This window comes from Leptonychotes weddellii, chromosome 16 (assembly GCF_054177405.1).
Source record: "Leptonychotes weddellii isolate Sample4059 chromosome 16, ASM5417740v2, whole genome shotgun sequence".
NCBI classification, from domain to species: Eukaryota; Metazoa; Chordata; class Mammalia; order Carnivora; family Phocidae; genus Leptonychotes; species Leptonychotes weddellii.
The window spans coordinates 30,652,591-30,671,956 of record NC_138384.1 but is presented as its reverse complement, the minus strand read 5'-3'; the positions used below and the strand labels follow the sequence as shown (position 1 = coordinate 30,671,956).

The following is a 19,366-nucleotide window of genomic DNA, read 5'->3' as shown; positions in this document are numbered from 1 at the left end:
CACTTCCCATGGGACTGCAGCGCTGTGTGTCCATCCCTCCCCTGCAGGCTGTGTGCCCAGCACAGCGCCTGGCCAGAGATGCAGGCCAGGGGAGGAAGTGGCCTGAGCCCCGCGGGGAGGGGAGAGCCCTAGGACTCTCGCTGATGTGCTTCTGCCAACAACACAGCCACCCTGCGGGTCCCACTCACCCTTTATACTCATCCACATCTACGACTCAGCAGAGAGAATTTCAATTTTCCCTGGATTTTCATGTTTCAGCCTCCAGAAAAATTGCCATCCTGGGCTTTGTTACCGAACTTTCGAGCCTCAATGACTGAAGGCTGCCCCAGCCCTGCCTGTGGTGGGAGGGAGATTAAAGCAAGCCATCAGGCCCCGGGGAAGGCTCCAGAAGGGCAGCCGAGGGGAGGTGGCCACCTGGCCCAGGACCACAGTGAGAAGGAGGAGCCCCCCCCGTCGCAGGGCTGGCATCCCCCAGAGGTGGCTGTGGCCTAGGGGAGTTCCCCCCACTGGACTTCCAAGGGTGGACAGAGCCGCTGACGTCCTAGACATCACAACTGGGGTGGGTAGTCCCCTGGTCCTTTCTCAGCCTCACTGACCCTTCTCTAGGTGCCCCTGCACAGTCCCCTGCCCCCTACCTCTGCTTTCTCAGACCGAATGGGCCACCACCTCCTCATGCAGGAACCAGGCCTTTCTCGGGCCCCACGCTGTGCCTACTCTCATCCATAGACTTGAAGACCATCATCATAAACTACATTTACTGAGCACTTACTATATGGCATGCTAATTTTTGTGTCAATTATTGAGTTAGTTAAATTGTTGGTCATAAATGTTTTGCTTGTGTTAATGCATTTAAACCACATATAATCCTTTCACTAGATGCATTTTAGGGATGAGGGAACTGAGGCTCAGACTGCTAAAACAGACCTCAGACCTGCCCAGTGAACCACTCACTGTGCATGTGGGGACACTGAGGCCCTTGACGTCTGAGGAGGGGACTTGCCCCAAGGCAGAATCCTGCCGAGCCAGCAGGATCTAGCTGCCTGATTCATCAATCTCATCGTTGGATTTATGGGAATCCCACCACCACCACCCCCCACCACCCCCCCCCCCACACACACACGGAGTCTGAGAAGATTAACATAATACAGAAGTATAAACTGAGAGAGACTACCCTGTTGGAAAGTGATCAATCACCCAGGATCCTGCACACAATGCATCACTAGGCAGGCATTGACATCCTCCTCCCAGGGGCATCCGGAAAGGGGGACACTGCCCCCAGCCCAGCTCAGGTGAAGGGCATCCCTGAGGGTAATGCTAGGTCCATTGCCCACCAGGAGCCACTGTCCCCAGCAGGGCTGGGTACAAGCTCACCTCAGTGCCAGGCACAGAGTAGGTCCCGTGAGGGAATGAACCAATGACAAGAGTTTCAGCCAGGTCACCCTGCTGGATGCAGGCTACGAATGGGCTGATCTCCTTACTCCTCCACCCCGCACTACACCTGAACAGCACTTCTCACACCATTGTTCATCTTCCAAGGATATTATGAGGGCTTCCCCACAGGTGCTCTTGGCTTAGAACTGCCTGGAGACAAAAAGCCTCACATTCCTGGATCCCTGGGAGCCCCCACAAGGTACCTGGTGACAACTATCTGCTGGATGACTAAAGAATGAATGAATGGATGAAAGAGTGTGTTCCAGGTCTTGGCCTAGAAGAAGCACTTGATAACCATGGCGTGAATAAATGAATGATGGACAGACGGAGGGATGGATGGACAGATGGATGGATGAATGACAAAACTAATCACAAAGAAGGTGCAAGGAGGGGCGCCTGGGTGGCTCAGTCAGTTAACCGTCCGACTCTTGATTTTGGCTCAGGTCACCATCTAAGGGTCGTGAGATTGAGCCCCACGTTGGGCTCCACACTCAGCATGGAGTCTGCTTGGGATTCTCTCTCCTCCCTCTCCCTCTGCCCCTCCCCACCCCACTTTCTAAATAAATAAGTAAATAAATAAATAAATAAAATCTTAAAAAAGAAGAAGAATTAGAAGGTACCAAGGATCACACCAGAAGGCTCCTGTCAGGTGGAAGCCAGGGGTTGGTGGGGTAAAGGTTCCAGCTGGAAGCCACTAGCCTGACCACTTCGCCCGGAGGGGTTGACCCTGCAGAGCCTGTCCAGTGTTACCGAGGTCCCCAGGGGTCCTGCACACGGTGGCAGAATGCAATTAGTCCAGTCTTCAGTGCAGCACGCATCGGTCATTCTTTAATTTGAAAGAACCTCTTGGAACTGGGGAGAGAGCAAGGTATGGGGAGGGCTGGGGTGGTGCAGGGATGGAGGCAGAGCTCAGCTACGCTGCCTCAGCCTGAATCTCTGGAGAAAGGGCATTAAAACAAAGGAGACCCCAAGAGTAGAGGGAAGGGAAGAATTGGGGTGGGGGGCCTTCTTAAATAGACCAGACCAGAGCAGAACAAATGGCTAGATTTAATAAGGCTGAGATTCCGTGTTCTTGAAGGTACAGACTCAGCAATGTGATGGGGAGGGGGTGATTTTTTGTCCGATAAAACCCTTCCAGTGGTTGCCTCTTTCCACACAACACATTGGAGGCTGAGGCTGGGTGTGAGGGGGTATGTGTGCACGCAGGAATCCACACACATACCCACACGTGCATGAATGTGCATGCATGTCTTCCCTACGAGGGAACTCCAAGACCTTCCCACTAACCACCCAGCACCCACAAACAAGTGTGCCCTCCCACTAGGAACTCACAGCCAAGCAGGCGCCCTCGTAAATTCTTCTGGGAGGAAGTCAGACCAGCCAAGCCCATGTGGGTGTCACCCCTTCCCGGCCACCATTGCCCTGGATTTCTCCTTTGCTCCTGCCCAAAGGGGCCAACAGTTGTAAGTGATTGCGCCCCATTCATCTTAGGAAACTCCTTGCATTCATTCATTCATTCATTCAATCCAAATATTTCCTGAGCATCTACTCTGTGCCGGGCTCTCTCCACAAGCTGGGACAGCAAACACACCCAGCAAAGCCCCACTCCACGGAGCTTACATTCTAGGAGCATCAGGACCACGTCCAGGAATGCTCTAGAACCAAGAGAGCCTGGGTTCACATCTCAGCTCCACCACTGACCAGCTGTATGACCTCAGACATGGTCCTGAACTTCTCTCAGCCTCCTCTGGCTGTGGTGAGGATTAGGTTGGATACTCCAGGTTCAGCACTTTGGCCCAGCACCAGGTACACGGGAAATAGTCAATGAACATATCACTGAGTGTCACTTCCAGACCTGGGGCATCAAGAGCAAAGGTCACTAGGAAAACCCCTGGTTCAGTGCAGGGCTCACCAGTCCCACTCCCAGTCTGCCCTTCCCATGAGTATCCTTAATTTCCCATGTCCTCACACCACCATTCCCCAGGTCTGGAACAAAAGCTACTAATGTCATGTGATAGAGCCAACCACCCCCCACCCCATCTTACCACTGAGCCCATCAAAAAGCCCATATATAGAAAAGCCTTCAAGGGGACACGATCCACCTCTGCACCCGGGACCGAAATCCCCTCTGCAAGAAAGGTAGGGTCCCTTCTGGTAGTGGGGAGCTCTTTCCCTCCTACGCTTCTTTAGCAAGAAAAAATTGTCAACATGAATCCTAAGGGAGGAGATGCTGACCACCTCTTGGGGACAGGAATAACAGGATCCCCCAACACCCACTGTCCTCCAAGAGGAGAGAGAGATAGTCATCTGTTACATGGAAGCCATTGTTTTAAATGACATTGCAATTTACATTTGCTTATTCCTGCAACAAGTATTACCAAGTGCCCATTCTACCAGCCCAGTTCCAGGCTCTGGGACAGGGTCGTAAGCAAAGCAAAGTCCTTGCCCTCAGAGAGCCTACAGGGTAATGAGAGGAGCTGGTCCTGAAGCCATAAATCATCTATAAGAAGTCGGGCAGCGCTATGAAGAACCGTGGAACGGGATGGCTGAGGTGTCGCTCTGGACAGGTGACAAGGTGATACCTGAGCAGAGAGCTGAAGCAAGCAAGGAAGCAAGCCAAGGGGGAATCTGGAGGAAGAGCCTTCCAGGCAGGGGCACGAGCAGGAGCAAAACGCCCTGAAGCTCGAGCAGGCTAACTTGGGTACGTTCCAAATCTCTATTTTCCGAGATGCCAACATGATGCTCAGATTGAGGGCACTTGTCCTGCCCTCAGAGATCACTGGCCAAGCTATTCATCCCCACGGGGACCTCACGTCCAACCCCACATCGACTCACTGTGCGACCTGACGCGGGTCTCTCAACCTCTCTGATCCTGGTTTCGGCAACAGCTAATCGGGGCTGAGCATCCTCCAAGAAGGCACTGCCCCCCGGGGTCCCCCCCAGTCTGCCGCCCGGTGCAAAACGCACCCACCATTCCCCTCTAGCCCACGGCGCCATTCTCACACCCATGCCAGCAACACCACGCAGGATTGGTACTGCTGCCAAAATAGCTATTAACCCAGTAGCCAATAATAACATGTTATCCTATCAATTTGCTTCTGAAACGCTGTGTAACTGCAGAACCCGTTTGCCACCTCAGTAGCCTGGTTACGACATAAACAGAAAGAAACTCACCAGCTCCTTCCCGAGGAGAACAAGCGGCTGGCCTCGGCACACACCCGCTTACCACCGAGTCCCCCCCACCCCACGGGGCCCCCCGAATCCCTCAGGAGTCATGGTCTGGTGATCCACAGTCCAGAGGCCTGTCTCCCTGCGCTCTTGGCATGTCATCCCTGTGTTGGAGAGGAGACCCGAGCCTGGGAGGTGATGGCTCGGGGCCACGCTGGCTTTGTGGGTGGCAAGGTTGGGCCCAGAAGCCAGCACTCCGGCAGCCTCCCCGCTCCCAGCCAGAAACTACGGTGCAAGAGAAGAGGGGGGAGACGTGAGGGTCGGAGGGGGGGACCAAGGCGCCTAGGGGCCAGCAGACGCTCAGGGTCACACCAGCCCAAGGGGCACACAGACCATCATGAGAGCTATAAGCCAGGCCTCTTCACAGGAGACAGGCCACGAGGCCCCCGATCTGGGGGGAGGGGGCGCTGAGAGAAGAGCAGCACCAGACCCAGAAGTCAGGGTACTCCCCAAGGAGCCCCCCGCCCCCACATGGATCTGACCCCACCCCCCCCACCACCACCACCAAATGCCTCCTAGGCCCTCACTTCTCCTCTCCCAACTCCAGGAAAACAGTTTCCTTCCTCCTGGGTTAGATTCCACTCTGAGCGAACATTCCGCTTCCCAACGAGCTGGAGCCTCTAATGGGACTCTTGGCGGTCAGCGCAGACACCAACTGGCCTGTTTTATTCATTCTTCGCCTCCAACCCCGCCCCTCCGCTTACCTCTCCCCCTGCTCACCAGGGCACCCCAGGACAAGTCGGTCGATGCCCTTGTTCCCGGCACCCAGCGGTGGGGCGGTCGAGGCTGGAGAGGCACTTCCCACTGCCCCACTGGTGACCTCAGCCCCAGGACGCATCCCCACCCTCGGCCTCAGCCGGGAGAGGATGGGTTGAGAGTGTGCTGCTCCCGCCGCGGCGCTTGGCGGAGCATCCAGCAAGTGGGGAGAGGAAGGGCCTCGGGGAGGGTGGGGAGGAGGAGGCAGAGGAGGCCAAAGGCTCGGCCACTCAGCCAGATGTTGACCCAGTTGAGGGCCCCAGGCCCCAGGGGCGCCCGGGAAGCTCTGACTCCCCCCACCCCCCAGCTCTGGGATTCTCGCGGAGAGGGGGGCCTGGGACGGCACTGCTCCCCTGCTTGTCCCCGAGGTCAGGGTTAAAGAAGGAACACAGAGAGACGCTCCGGGGCTGCCAGGACAGGGTGGGGGACAGCCCCTCAGAGGCCCCTGGGTGGGGTGGGTGGGGTGCCGTCTGCGGGAAGGAGCTCTCAGCAAATGGAAACCAGGCCTCGGAAACTGGCCGGACCACAGCCACTGCACGGCTCCAGGGGAAACCCCGCTGCTTCTAAAAGGTGCCCCAACCCAGCAAAAGGTGGTGTTAAAAAGGAAAGAGCAGGGAGGGGGCCAGGCAGCTTCGGCAAGATCGAGGGGTGGAAACTGGAGGCAGACACACAGTCCCTCCTGTTCTGTGCTCTGAGCACCCTTCATTGTTGGCACATTATCCCCCAAGGCCCGCTTGCCTGTAAGTGCTGTAAAAAGCCAGCCCACGGAGCAATTTCCCCCCCTGCTTCCCTCCACCGGGCCTTCAGTCAGATTTCCAGCGGCGCCGGGCCTGAGCTGCATCCCGGGCCTGGGGCTCAGGCTCACGCTGGGCCAGGCGGGCATGAGCTCCCAGCTGCCGCGATGTTCATTTTGGGGATCCAGCCCTCAACACTGAATCCTCGCCGCACATCAGTGAGGAAGACAGACGCGGGGGTGAGGAGGTGGCCCAGGGACCCATGACAACTGGAGATCTGGGTCCTGACATCCGGAGCCTGGACTCTAGTAGAGCTCAGTGAGTGCAGACGTCATCCACCCGTTCACTCATGCACTCATTCACTCCTTCATTCATTCGCTCATTAGGTCATGCGACAGAGTCGATGCCAAGCTTCTGACTCACCAGGCACTCTAGAGCTGGGGGCACGAGAGGGATAGGCAGGCCTTGCTCTTGCCCTACAGAGGCCTCGTGTGTGGGAGGCAGGGGTCCTGCGTCTGTGATCCTTGCTGTGACTGGAGAAGCCCATGGGCCAGTGGGGGAATGGGGTTTTCTAGAAGGAGCAACCTCAAGAATCAGCCATGGGAATGAAGCAGGGATGCAAAGAGAGGACCCAAGCAGCAGCTCAGCACATGCAAAGGCCCGAGATCTGTGGCCGCTTCCAACAAACCTCTCCACCCCTCAGCCGGTTCCTCCTCGCTCTCAGCAGCAGTGGGCGGCCCAGGCCCAGCAGCCCCACCCCAGCTCACAGACTCGGGGAGCCCCCCAATGGCACCTCTAGCCACTACGCCCATACTGGAGCCTGGCTTTCCCAGTCCAAGGTCTTGTTAGAAAGGTTTTCATATGTTTATTCTTAAAGGGGGGGTGGGGGGGGTGGGAAGAGAAAAGGGAGTCCTGAAGGTCTTTCTCTTTCCAGAAAAAAAAAAAATTAATAAATAAATAAAACCTCAGGAAAAGGGCATGGAAAGGCCTCCGCATCTGTAACCGCTGAACAAATGAAAATTAGCTCATTTAATCAGCTCCTCATGGCCTGGCTGTCCCGAGTGGGCCCCGGAACACAGCGAACTTCACAGCAGAAACTCGCCAGCCAATGTCAGTTTATCCTACAACAAAGGGATTTTCTAAATAGCGCGATCAAAACGCAGTGAAGGCCACAGAGAGCTGGGGAGCCAGAACTCGACCCCCCACATCCTGGTGGGCCCCCACCTCCCAGCTTCATCCCTTTGAATGGAATTGTTCTTTTGGCTTTTGTTCTAATTATCTAAACATGTGTTTAACTCTGTTCTACAAAGATAGTTTTAACCAGCAAAGAAGGTAAGGCTAGCGCCCACCATCCACAGCTGCGGCCCCTGCCCCCAGCCCCACACCGTCCCCACGTCCCCCTCGCCCGGCACCACCCGCCTCCAGCACACACATAAACACGTAGATGCCCGCACACACCGTGGTGATGCACACGCACATGCACGGAATTACACACACACACAATTCTCTACCGTCGTCTGTCGCGCGGTCATACACACCACACACGGCTACACAAAACACACAGCTCTCCAGTTCCTGCCTAACAGCTGGGGGTGGGGGAGGCGCAGCTCACCAGACCCCCAGGGAGGGCCGCTGTGCACACACCTGAGGCCCAGGCTGGTAGCAAGGACTCTTATTTCCCTGGAGTACTTTCTCCACGCAACTTGCCACCTGGGCTAAGTCATTAGGGCAACTGAGGAGGGGGGAGCAAAAGGCCAAGGAAGGGGAGCTCGGGGGGGAGGGCCAAGGGGAAAAAAAGGCGGGGGGGTGCGCGATGCCAGGGTGAGCACGAGCCAGGGCCACTCCCGGGCTCCACTGCCATATGCTGACCTCACCTTCCCTTCCCGCGGCCTCCCGGCCAGCCCACTTGCCAGCCCACCTGCCGCGTGTCTAAGCCCAGAGCTACCCTAGGTGCTCCGTCCCACAGGGAAATGAGCCAGGCTGGGTTCTAATCCTGGCTCTGCCGCTCCCTGGTGCTGAGCCTTCACCTCCCTCTCTGTGAAATGGGAAACAATAGCAGAATCACAGAACGGTTGTGCTGATGACATTCGAGACGGCGACTGCACTGCCCAGAGCAGAACACACTGCATGAAAGTTTGTGCTCTTTCCATCTGACCGTGTGGGCACCGAGGCCCGAGAGGATGCTCGCACAAGGGTCGGGGACACAACCAGATGACAGCTCATCGTTGTGTAGCTTTCAATTTCTTACCCAAGCCGAATCCCTAGCATGAAGACGAGGAACAAGAAAAATTAAATGAAGAAAATGAAACAGGGTATAAGGAGCAACCGACCAGGATGATGGGACTGAGCCCATCTGACAACATTTTCCGAATGCCTACTCTGATTTTCACAGCAACACCCTGGGCAAGTGCAATGGTTATCCGCAAGCCCCAGATGTGGAAACGGAGGCTCAGAAGACTGCTCTGAAGACTGCAAGCTTTCCTCTGCAAGGACCCCTGGGGAGGAGGGGAGAGGGCCATGGCGGGGGGTCGGGGGGGGGCGGGCGCGTGGAACAGGACAAAATCCCACATACGGACGGAGCACTTCCAGCGCACAGGGGACCTGCGGCTGCCTTTGACTCCCAGGAGTACAAAAGCCACAGACAGACCACCCCACCCAGACCCAGGAGGGCAGCCCTTTCCCACACGCTAGCTCTCAAAGGCCTCAATACCCCACACCCCAATGCTAGGGAGGCGGGAGGCAAGGACTCTGTCCCATTTCACAGACTTGGAAACTGAGGCCCACAAGTGGTAGAGGCAGATGGTTCAAATGGCCACAACCTCCGGGCCAGCTCTCAATGGGAGCTGAGTGTGTAATTCTGGAGGCCTCCCAGGTTGGCAGGCGGTCAAGACATAGTCAGGTGGCAGGAGACTCTGAGCCGCCTGACATAGCCTCGATATGGGCAGGGGGTGCCCGGGGAAACAGCTCCTTTGCTAACTCACCAGCGCCTGCAGAACCCACATCCTTCAGGCGCCCCCAGCCCTGCCCCCAACAAGCACCAGGCCACCCAGGAGGAAAGAAGCGTAGGCAGTGGAGGTTAAGTGCACGGACTTGGGTTGAGTCTTGAATCTGCTACATACATGCTGTGTGACCTAGGGAAAGTAACCTCCCCTCTCTGAGCCACAAACCTCACCTGTAACATGAAGACAGTTAACAATGGATACCTCCCTCCCGGACTTGAGGATTGAAGGGAATGATGTCTGGGAAGGGTTTAGCTCAGTGCCAGTCCCAGCCCCCACACGGTAGCCCTCAGTAAGCACAGGGAATGAGGCAGGAAGAGTAAAGAATGGTGTCAAATCTACCCATCTCTCGCACACGGGCTTCCCTAGAGGCCTAGGCCATCATACCCAATGGGCAGAATATCTCCTTCTTTCAGACTCAGGATGGTTGCCCTAACAGACTCCCCGCAGGCTCATGCTCCCCTCAGCTGTCCCTGAACCAAGCCCAGCAGACAGCTCAGAGCATGTGGCCTGGCCCGGGACACCCAGGAGGGTACAGACCGCTCCTTCCCGTGTCTGGGCACAGGAGGCAGGAGCTGGACCCGGAAGCCTCTCAGATAGCCCCAAACTTCACTCCGACTAGAAGGACTCAGAAAAGAACCACAAGCGGGAAAAATAGCTGTTGGCATCGCCACCCCCACGCTGGCCATGTCACCATGTCACCCCACAGGCTGGTCCTGCTTCCCCGCTCCTAGGCCTCATGGCCCTAGCCAGCTCCCTCCTGCTCTGAGCCTCAGTTTCCACTCGCTGGGCTCTGAATACCTTGCAGGGCTGCAGTGAGGGTCAGAGGAGAACGGGACTGGGAAATGCTCTATAAACGCAAAGTGCCACGGTCACAGGCAGGCTCTGGGGACAACGGGGGTAAGAGGGGAGAGGCACCAAGGGCAAGCGCGACCTGCCCTCTCGCCTAAATCCAGGCAGTGGCCACAAGAAGAGAAGGGGCTCACCCTGGAGCTTCTGGGTGGGAGCCCCAGAATGCAGGCGGTGGCTGCCCCAGCTACTCTCAGCAGCACGCAGAGCTGCGGCCCCCCGCACGGCACCCGGCGCATAGTAGGTGTCGTCGACCGGCTGGCATCAGTGTTTGCCCGGCCCCCGACCCTCACACAACCTGCAAGACCCGCGCAGACGCCCGCAGATCACAGCCGGAAAAGAAAACGGTTCCTCGAAGAGAAAGCCGACCATGTCTGTGCTTGTCGAGCACGGGCAGTGGGCCCGGCGAGGCATCAGACCCCGCGGGGCCGTGGCCCAGGAACGGCAGGAATGGGCGGGACTCTGCCCACTTCATGGCCACCGGGGGCCGGCCCTACCCGTCTGACCGCCTGCCGAGAGGCTCTGTCACAGGGAGGCTCAGGGACACAGCATCGGGCCCTGAAATCCGGTGCTGCAGCACTTCTGCCCCCCATGCCATCCCCAGCAAGGGCACGCCTCTGTCTGAGACCCGCTTTGCCCAAAGCGCCCCAGCTCCCTCGGCCTCAAAAGCTGGGAGACGGAGGGAAATGGCACGCTGCCTCCTTGTGAGCCAACTTGGGCTACAATTAATCTGAGGCGGGGGTCTTCTTAATTGCGGGGTCTTACAACCCAAACAGAAAAGCAAAGTACAGCTAGCTGAAATGCTGGCTTGAGGCAAGACACTTAAAGCATCTTTTTTCCTTTTGCGGGCAGGGGGAGGACTCTTTAAAAAAAAGTTGGGGTGGGGGCGCCTGGGTGGCTCAGTCGTTAAGCGTCTGCCTTCGGCTCAGGTCATGATCCCAGGGTCCTGGGATCGAGCCCCGCATCGGGCTCCCTGCTCAGCGGGGAGTCTGCTTCTCCCTCTCCCTCTCCCCCTGCTTGTGTTCCGTCTCTCTCTGTCAAATAAATAAATAAAAATCTTTAAAAAAAAATAAAAATAAAATAAAATAAAAAGTTGGGGTGGCATGAATGGAATTACCCCTAGAGGACAAGGATGGAGCCATTGGCCAGATGAGAGTGTCCTGTTCCCTTAGGGAGTCAGGCCAGAAACACTGGGAGGCAAGCATCTCAAAAGAGATGTCTTACTGGGGGTGGGGGAGTCCACCAGTAAATATATAAATAAAGGGAGGCTCACCTCCAATCTTCCTATCTGCCTTCCTCTGCAGGCAGAAGCAGTCCCCACCCCACAGCCCCTCTAGAACATGGTGTCTGAGCCAACAGGATTCCCAGGACCAGGAAGGCCGCGCACGCCTCACTAGCTGGGCCCAGCCACCCAGGGGGAAGCAGAGAAACGGAACCTCCAACACAAGCATGACCGCCCCCTGGAGAGGCAGAAGGACAACCGGGGGCCCTGCCCTTGGAGGAAGCGACAGACTGGGCAGCAATCTGAGTCTCTGAGACGGAGACAAACCACACGCATCAGATCCCAAGTCCGATACCCCAGGGTGGGCCAGGTGTGGGCCCTTCCTCCATGTCCCAAGCACAAATCAACCTGCTATGGAGGTTGGCACTTAGCAAAGGAGCTGTTTCCCCTCCTGCCTGGGAGGAAGGGCACCGGCGGGGCGCCTGAATGCACAGGGCCAGCAGGGACAGCCTAAAAGCAGGTGAAGGGCCCCACCCTGCACAGCCCAGAGCTTGAGGAAGGAAGGAAAAGGCAGTTCGGTGGGGTTGAAAGACAGCTCTACCTAAGGTCTCCTGAGCATGATGGTGGGACTCTCCCCAAATGCCTTGCATATGCCCGTCCATGACCCCTACCCTAAACCCTCAAAGCCAGATGTGTCCCAGAATTCAGACTTTTTCAGGTTCTAGAAAGGTAACACAGTACATTTCCTGAGTATTTGGGAACACCTCAGAAGCTATCAAGTGTATTTTTATATTAGCAGCAAAACAGGGAGATATTCACCAACTTGACTTAAATAAAGCCTATAAATAGCTTCACATCAGCCAGGTCAAATTTTGCTGCCAAATGAGCTACCAAAAAAAAAAAAATCAGGTTTCACGCTTTCTGACATTCAGAATTGTCAATAACGGGTGTACAGACCTATACTGTCTCTTTCATCTTCCCAGTGACCGTAGGGGGGAGGTACGGATGCTTCTCCTGCTTTCCAGAAGAGGGAAAACAGGCACAAAGCAGTTAAGAAGTAACTTCTCTGTGCTCACATTGCACGTCCGTGGGGGTCCTATGGCCGTCTGGCCTGAGAGACTGTGGGCTCTACCCCAGGGTGTCCTGTAGTAGACCCAAGTCCTAAAGCGCAGTTTAAAAGCTTCCTGAAGAAACACTCAAGCATCCGTGTATGTCCCCAGAGTGTCCACAGCCCACCCCACCATGTGTGCGGTGTTAAGGCCAACCCCCGCCAGGAGGCACCCTACCCGGAGGCCACGGGGACCCAGGTGGCATCCCCACACCTGCCTGGGCCCTTTCTGGAGCCCAGAAGCTCAGGGGTGGATCTCCACCAGCAGGTGAGATTCCCCACTCCGCCCTGATGCCCAGGTAATGACTCCCCACATGACACAGTCTGCACAGATCATTTTACCCACAACACATGTGCTCAGTGCATCCCCAGCCTGGGAGAACAGGCACAGGTAATCTCACTTGACAGAGGCCAGGGCTCCCAGAGGCCGGGACCCCATCTTGTCCAAAAGATGGGGGAAACACACAGCTCCTCAGGTGTACTCCGGGTCATCTCTGGCGTCTCTTCCTCAGCAGGTTTTAACTGCCAGGGAAGACTGTGGCATCAGCAAAATCCTGATGCCCCATCACCCAACAATTACATGATCGTTTCATAGGCATTGAGACACTCCCACCAGTGTGAACGGCGGTGTCCAGCCCCAGCAGACGCCACCCTGGACCAAGAGCGCTTGTTAAGGTGAACTCCAGCATTGAGAAAAAGCTCCAGCTGCAGGCCTGGCCCATTCTGTCACTGCTCTGATTTCTAATTAAGAATTAAAGCAGGCGCCTTTCTTCAGAAACCCAATGAGACAGGCGCAGCAGGCTGATGGACCAAAATGTGGGCACACGTGTGTGTGCGCATAGCACGTGCCTATCCACACACGCAGGCGCACACTCTGCTTCCTGCCGGGGCTGCAAATCCCAAATCCAGTCATCCAATCAGCACCGGTGAGGACTCACCAAGTTCTGGGCGCTGCGTGTGGCCAAGAAGGAGAAACCCAGGACTCTGCCTCCTTATTCTCTAGAGGAGGCTAAGAAAAACACACAAACCAAGGCAGACCACAGTGGGACCATAAAAAGGTCCCCATCGGGCCCAGAATGCTCAGTTCTGGCTGGCCTATACGGGACACCAAGAGGCAAAGATATCTTGTGCTAAGTCTTCATTTATGGTAAAAAAATAAAAGGTCAAGGGGAGGGGAGAGAACGTTCAAGGCAGAGGAAAGAGCAAGGGCAAAGGCCAAGAAAAGGCAGCTAACACAAGAATGGAAATTATTCCAGTTGATAGATAAGAGGTAAATGGAGATATAATGGGAGTTCTACTGGGGGCACTTTTAACCTCTGTTTAGGTTAAAATTTAGCAGACGTTCAGCAAAAAGATGGAGATACAGCTATTTAAGCGTTGTCAGTGATTCGCTGATATTTCCCTCCGTGAGCAGGTGCCCAGGAGAGGTTTGAGATGAGAACAGAACTTGGCTTGTCCTTCCACCGGTTTATGCTCCTTGGCCTCTCCTGCAAGCATCTCGGCACGCCGAGGGACTTCCAGTGTGAGCGCGCATGGTACACAGAGTGTTCTTGGGTGACTGGCAGCCCGGCCTCCGTCTCCGACAAGAGTCCCTGATTCTGGCCACGTGTATATGATGAATCGCAGCTGATACGTAGACAGTGCGTTGTCCACTTTACCAGTAAGGAGAATGGGGCTCTGAGCCATGACGTCACTCTGCTGCCGGAATCACAAAACCCGGAAGGGACACAGCCTACATCTGACCCCAGGCAGTGCGGCCCCGGAGCCCACCCCCTGGACCACTAGACGAGAGAGACACGGGAACAGAGCTGTATGTCAGCAAAATGACCAGGCAGGAGCCCTTGAGGGAAATGAGACAAGAAGAAAGCACGCCCCTCCAGAGGAGCTAGGGGTGGACTGTAGCAATGGGTGGCACGCCGAGCCTTGGAACAGGCCGGGTGGGATGGCAGGGGCACTCTGGAGGGGAAGTCCAGCATTCCAGAGGTTTCCTTCAATAACTCCAACCTATGAGCTCCCAGTGGCCAAGGTGTCTTGGGAAGGGACAGCCCCAGCCCTTCCCGTCCCGCCATCACTACCCTGCCCCCACCTCTCTCTACCCCCCACCCCAAGAAGCCCTGGGAAGACCATCTTTCCCACCACCCAGATGGACAGAGTGGTGGGTGGACAACTGGAAGAACCACTGGAAGCAGTGGGTGACGCACAGCCCCTACGGTGTGTGTATTCATCGGCCCCTGAAATGAGGTAATGCATTTCTTCACGCCAGCATTACAGGGTTGTGGAGAGAGTACCAGAGACAAAATCCAAACTTCCAGCTGGTCAACTAGCATGCTGGGTGACCCTGGAGACATCCCTTAACCTCTCTGAGCCTTGCTTTCCTCTATCTGTTCATTTATCCATGCAACAAACATATAGGGGGGCCCCATGATGTGCCAGGTGCTAGGCTGGGATAGAGGTCGGTCAGTCAAGCCTGCCTGGCTCAGGGGCCCAAAGCCTGCCTGGACGCACGTCAGGAGTTGCATGCCCCCACCCATGGGCTGGAACCATTACCCTGGCCACCTTCGACTAGGTGTGGAGCAGTCTTGGGAATTCTAGAGTTCAGCCACTCCCAGGAGGCCCCCCTGGCTGGGCCTGCCACCCCACCACTCCATGGTGCCATCAGCCAGGACTGAGCACAGGGAAACTCAGAAGCCTGGCTGCCATGGCCTCCGCCACCCAGGCTGCCACCGCCCCGCCCCCCTCCAGCTGCCTTTGAGCCTGCTGCCGCCGCTGCTCATTTCCAGGCAAATGTTCTAGTTAATTAAAACACACCCAAGTGCTCACACGCACATGAAGCCAAGCTACAAAATCTGCTCTACCAACAGCAGCTTCTCTTCTCCAGCCTGGGATCCATACTGGCAAGAGAGGGCTCCCGAGCCATTGTTACTGGCACTAGGCTCTGCTTGGACAGTCCTATGATGCACACACACTGCACTCGGGCACATGCGTGTGCACACATACACGAGCGTTCCGCACAAACGTGTGTCGGGCGTGCGGCACATACACTCATGTGCATGTGCACACGCATGCTCACACGTGCATGAACACACACCACAGTGTGCCCTCCTCCAGGTCATCTCCAGCAACCGTGGCCCTCCAGCTCAGAACATCAGCCTCGATTAGTAAATAAACACTTGCAGCACAGGGGAATCAATGAATTAACAAATGAATCAATTGATTATTGACGCAGTCAGCAAACGGGAAGAGCCCAGCTCTGGCCCCAAGCCCAGTGTTATATGCTCACTGAATCAGTAGAACAGACTGAATTCCCCAGAGAAGAGGAAGAGCAGCTGGGTTGGGAACGAGGTTGGTTGCCCTCCTGCCCTTCATTCCACTTCCACCTACTGTGGAGCTCGGCCAGGTACAAACTGGGATACACTGATGTGCCCCGGCGCATGTGACCAGAAAACTCACCCTCCCAGACCTGGACATCCTGAACTACCAGTAGCTGGCAGGAGAGGGCCCTGGGCATCACAGCCAGGAGATGGAAAGCAATCCCTTTGATGGGATCCAGCTCCCAGAAGGGAAGCACAGAGGGTTTGGTGGCCCACGGGAACCTCCTGGCATCCTCGGCCTAAGTTGGATACATAGCCATCACAAGCAGGTGACTCTAGGTGATAAAACAGCCAAGATAAATGAGCTAGTCATCCTGCCCCAGCAAGCATCTCTAGCACACTTCAGGTCCACCAAGACTATCTTGCTGGTAGGAACCATGAACAATCTTGTTCTCGACGAGGAGCTAAAGCTCATGCAAGATTTCAGCCACGCAGAGTCCCAGATAAGGCATAGCAAGGATTTCTGTTCATGGAGATGGGGGCCGCTGAGCTGGGCACCTCAAGCCACAGCGTGTGGACAACTGACCTCTACCTCATGCCGTGGGGCTGGCAAAGCTCTCTGCAGACAGCAACATATGTGGGAAGGGATATCTGGAAAGACGTGAAGTCAGTGCACTCGGAGCTGTCCCTGTCACCCACTCAAAAGGCAGTCTTGCACCAGCAGCTTGGCATTGCCTGCGAGTTTGGGAGAAATTCAGAATTTCAGGCCCCACCTGCACCTGCTGGCTCAGAATCTGCATTTTAACACATTCCACTACTAATTGTAGCTATTTAAAAATGAAATGAAAATACGTTTTTTCTTTGAATTTATGTGTTTTATTTTTCAAACAGTTACTAAGTTGTTAGGACATCCTTCTTCAGTGGTTTGGCCTGACTACATTAACATAGGTTAACTGTTGTGTATTTCTTTTGGCTTGGGCGGGGCGGTGGGGGGGGGTACCAAGAAAAAAATCACCAACGAAGATGTCATGAACCAAGAAAGTTAGGAGCGGGCGCCTGGGTGGCTCAGTCGTTAAGCGTCTGCCTTCGGCTCAGGTCATGATCCCAGGGTCCTGGGATCGAGTCCCGCATCGGGCTCCCTGCTAGGCGGGGAGCCTGCTTCTCCCTCTGCCTCTGCCTCTCTCTCTCTCTCTCTCTCTCTGACTCTCATGAATAAATAAATTAAAAAAAAAAAAAAGAAAGTTAGGAGCCTCTGAACTCTGTATGAGGCATAGTCTGGGTGACAGGGACACAGCACGGAATAAGGCAAAGTCCCTGTCTTCATGGAATTGACAGTGTGGTGAGGGGGCTGGACAGTAACCAAGTAATCAAATGATTATATAAGGTGTCAGGTAACGGGAAGTGAATGAGAAAAATAAAACAGGACGAGGTACTTATTGGCCACCCATTGTGTGTGAGCCCTGCACTCTCCCATCCATGTCACCAAGTCCCCATGCCAGACACCTTTCCTCCCTTTCACTCCCATATTCAGCTAGTCATCAAGTCCACCTTGCCATCAGCCAGTTCTCAAGTCTGTCCACCAGACTTCCCTCCCTCACTGCCATCACCTGAGTTCAAGCCACTGTGGTTGGTTAGTTGGTTGGCTGGCTGGCTGGCTGGCTGGCTGGTTGATTGGCTGACTGGCTGATTGGTTGGTTGGCTGGCTGGTCGATTGGCTGGTTGGTTGACTGGTTGGCTGGCTGAGTGGCTGGTTGGTTGGTTGGCTGACTAGCTGGTTGGTTGGCTGACTGGCTGATTGGTTGGTTGGCTGGCTGGTCGATTGGCTGGTTGGTTGACTGGTTGGCTGGCTGGCTGGTTAATCGGTTGGTTGGCTGACTGGCTGGTTGGTTGGTTGGCTGACTAGCTGGTTGGCTGGCTGACTGGTTGATTGGCTGGTTGGTTGGTTGGCTGGCTGGCTGGCTGGTTGGTTGGTTGGTTGAATGGTTGGTTGACTGGTTGGTTGGTTGGTTGAATGGTTGGTTGACTGGTTGGTTGGTTGGTTGGTTGGTTGGTTGGTTGGTTTGGACCATTACTGTGGTCTCCTAACATGTTTCCCTAAGTCTAGTCTAAACCAGCAGTAGCCTGAGTGAGGGCTCTTTGCAGAGCACAGGACTACTCACTTCACTGCCCTGCTTGAAATCCCTTTGAGGCCTTGCCACTGTAGCTAAGTAAAGCCCTTAATCAACCCCACAGGCCTGAAGTCATCTCTCCCTTGGGCAATAGGACACAACTCCAACATTGGAATTGGATTGGATCCACCAGCCTCATTTCTTTTCCCATATTGATTTTCATGTATCACTTGCTTTTTACCCATAGTAACTACTGAAAGACCAGCTTTGCAAAGATATGACATCATCAAAAAGAATAGAGAGCAATCTGATGTTGAAATGGTGGACAGTCCTGGGTTAGCAGTTCACCTCATGTCCAGCAGATGCTGAGTATTGCTGTGTTTCCCTTGAAATTTTAAAATATATCACAGAGCTCCTGTGGGTTAGCTGTGGCACCCTGCGGCACCTTGACACACAGTTTGGAGACCAATGTCAATTATTTATTGAATGAATGAATGAGAAGCATCGTGTGAATCTGATGTGAGACATGTAAAATGTTGGCTCAAGAGCACCAGCCCCAAATGCTTCAGAGCCCATTGGGTCTCTCCCTTTGGGTCTTAGTCTTCCCAGCAGTATTCAGGTCAGGAGCCATCAGTACACAGGTCAGAAGCCATCAGTATATAGGTCAGGAGCTATCAGTAAACAGGTCTTGAGCCATTTGCCACTTGTAAAAGCCTTTTTTTTTTTTTAAGATTTTATTTATTTATTTGATAGAGAGAGACACAGCGAGAGAGGGAACACAAGCAGGGGGAGTGGGAGAGGGAGAAGCAGGCTTCCCGCCGAGCAGGGAGCCCAACGCGGGGCTCGATCCCAGGACCCTGGGATCATGACCTGAGCCGAAGGCAGACGCTTAACGACTGAGCCACCCAGGCGCCCCTGTAAAAGCCTTTAAGCCAGACGAGCACCTGTGTTGATCAAGGCCAGTGGGAAGAGACAGGGAGGGAGAATCTTCTAAGGACTATTCATGTCCCACTGCATTTCCTCAGCTCCGTCAAACCCCAGAATTGGAACAACGACCTGGGGAACTTGGTGGGGGGTCCCAGTAGGAAGGGAGGCAAGAAACAAAGGGTGGGCTCGGGGCACCAAGGGGTTCCTTTGTCCTGAGCAGCAGAGGTGCCTGTGCCAGTTTGTGGAACATGAAATCCACCAGGATTCCAGACTAAACCGCTCCCAAGTTTAAGTGGAAAATGAAACCTGGGTTCTCTTTTGGCAGCTTTCTCCCCGCTGGGCAGCAGAGCTTTGGTGATCAAGCACTTCTGGGGGTGGGGAAAGGGGAGAAAAAACTCATGTGTAGGAACATTCAAGTTCACGTCAGCAACAGACTTCATAAAGCAAGCAGGGCAGATTCACAAACCTGGGCGTTGAAATTTGAACGGGGAGATTAAGTGGCAGGGTGTACACAGCAAAGCAGAGGCTAATGAGACCTCAGACCAGATCGTTCTGCCACAAATGTCAGGGACTTCAAAGTGATGGCTCCGGGGCCGGTCTGCCAGTGAGGGGAGCCCTCGGCTCGCCCAGCCCCACAGCTTCTGCCACCGCCTCCAAGTGCCTGCTCCTGGTTCCCAGAGGCCTGGGCCTCCA

General features: G+C 55.1%; 1 protein-coding gene across 2 annotated transcripts in view; it reads right to left on the bottom strand.

Annotated features, from left to right (window-relative positions):
- The window catches only part of ZNF423 (zinc finger protein 423), a 294,946-nt gene that overhangs the window by 156,537 nt on the left and 119,043 nt on the right, over positions 1-19,366 (bottom strand). Inside the window, exon 1 of one of the 2 annotated variants that reach the window (XM_081806623.1) lies at positions 5,364-5,610. The exons of the other annotated variant lie outside the window; for it this stretch is intronic. The gene's annotated coding sequence lies outside the window, so the exon portion shown is untranslated. Of the gene's footprint in view, positions 1-5,363; positions 5,611-19,366 lie in introns of those variants that run through there. 2 annotated transcript variants of the gene reach the window in all.